The sequence below is a fragment of the Echinops telfairi genome, unplaced genomic scaffold, assembly GCF_000313985.2.
Source record: "Echinops telfairi isolate 266 unplaced genomic scaffold, ASM31398v2 ScPeMD7_31;HRSCAF=116, whole genome shotgun sequence".
In the NCBI taxonomy this organism is placed as follows: domain Eukaryota; kingdom Metazoa; phylum Chordata; class Mammalia; order Afrosoricida; family Tenrecidae; genus Echinops; species Echinops telfairi.
Window position 1 is genome coordinate 28,311,898 of NW_022103928.1, and position 2,347 is coordinate 28,314,244.

Consider the following 2,347-nt stretch of genomic DNA (forward strand, 5'->3'; position numbering starts at 1 on the left):
CGGGCACCATCAGTTTTCTTCACCACATTTGCTTATGCACCCGCAGTGGAGGCATTTTTTTAAAGGAAAAAAACCAGTATGTTGTGTAGGTTGTCTAAACATAGAATGCATTTGACTAAAAAAAAAAAAATCAATTCTTTTGTTGTTATTTTAGTATCAACATGGAGGAGGGGGGGAGGAATCACAAGAGGAAACCAAGAAAACGGTACCGTTTACAAGGGTTCCCCAAATGATCAAAACCTAACTAGGGATGGCAAAGACTTATACAATGAAAGACATAAACCACTAATACAAGAAACTAAGATACCTACTAAATATTATGAAAATATAGATAGCCAAAAATTGTCTATAGTTACAATCCCGACCCAAATCCAAACAACATTCTTTTCTGAAATGGAAAAGCCAGTCACCAACTTTATCTGGAAAAGCTATAGCCCTCAAAAAGCCAGAGCAACATTGAAGGAGAACAAAGCAGAAGGCCTGACACGTCCTGATCTCAAAACATAAAGCACAGTAACGTTAATCAAAATGGCTTGGTCTTAGTTCAATGGCAGACCAATGGAATAGAATTGATAACAGAAATAAATCCATCCATTTATGGACAACTGATTTTCAGCAAGGGGTTAAGGTCCATTCAATGGAGAAGAAGTAGTGTCTTTAATAAATGTATTGATTCGTCTTCAGCCTTCTTTATTAAGTATAACAAAACTGTGAATATCCTTTTACAGAAAATAAAATGAGACCTATACCTCACATCATTCACAAAAACTAACCCAGAAATGAATCACAGACCATCTAACATTAACAAATGATTAAACTAAGACTGTAAAATTCTTGGAAGAAAACATGGAGACAAAAATATGGAACTTACCGGTAGTTACAAAATATAAGAGTAAGAAGACAACCTGTAAATTGGTGGGGGGTATCATGAATGACATATCTAATAAGGACCTAATCTCTAAAATATGTATAAAGTGTCAACAAGTCAGCAATAGAAAGACAACCCATTAATATCATGTGTAAGTAAAATTTTGCTGAAGATCATCCCACAATGGATGCAGCAGGACATTGACAGGGAGCTGCCAGAGGTTCAGGCTAGATTCAGAAGAGGACTTGGAACAAGTGATATCATTATTGACATCAGATGTAATGTGGCTGAAAGCAGAGAATACCAAAAAACCTGTGTTTTATTGACTATGCCAAAGCATTGGACTGGCTGGATCATAACAAACTATGGATCGCCTTGAGGAGAATGGGAATTGCAGAACACTTCATTGTGCTCATGGGGAACTTGTACATGGATGAAGAGGCAGTTGCATGAACAGAACAAGGGAATACTGCATGGTTTAACATCAGGAAAGGTGTGTGTCAGGGCTGTATGTTCTCACCGTACTTTTTCAGTCTACACACTGAGCAAATAATCAGAGAAACTGGATGAGAAGAATGGTGATTTCAGGATTGCAGGAAGGTTTATTAAGGACCTGTGATATGCATGTGATACAATCTTTCTTGGTTAAAGTGAGGAGAACCTGAAATACTTGCTGATGAAGATCAAGGACTTCAGTATGGATTACAATTCAATGTAAAAAAGACCAATATCCTCACAACTGGACCAATAGATAACATTATGATAAATGGAGAAAAGATTGAAGTTGTCAAGTATTTCATCTTGCTTGGATCCATAGTTAGTGCTCTTGGAAGGAGCAGTCAAGAGATCAAACGATGCATTGCATTAGACCAATCTGCTTCACAAGATCTCTTTAGGGTGTTGAAAAGCAGGGAGGCTACGTTGAGGACTAAGGTGTGCCTGACCCAAGCCATGATGTTTTCAATGGCCCCATATGCATGCAAAAGTCGACTACGTATTAAAGAAGGCTGAACAAGAATCAATACATTTAAATTATGGTGCTGGTGAAGAATATTGAAAGTCATGGACTGCCAAAAGAAGAAACAAATCTCTTAGAATTACAGCCAGAATGCTCTTTAGAGGCAAGGATAGTGAGACTTGGTCTCACATACTTTGGACATGTCAGGAAAGACCAGTTCTTGGAGAAGGACACTGAGATAGTTAAGGTTTATTGTGCCAACCTGGTTGATAAACACAGGTGGGATCAATTGAAGGGTGGAGAGATAAATGACTCAGTGAGCCTCGCCTGCTTTTCAACACCCTAAAGAGGTCTTGTGAAGCAGATTGGTCTAATGCAATGCATCGTTTGATCTCTTGACTGCTCCTTCCAAGACCTCAGTGGGTCTCTTGCTTTCTGATGGTTGGACCAGGGTGGAGCTGCCTTAGCCAGTTCCCTGCTTCAGCTGACAAGGCTCACTTCCTGCAAGACACCCCTGAGGA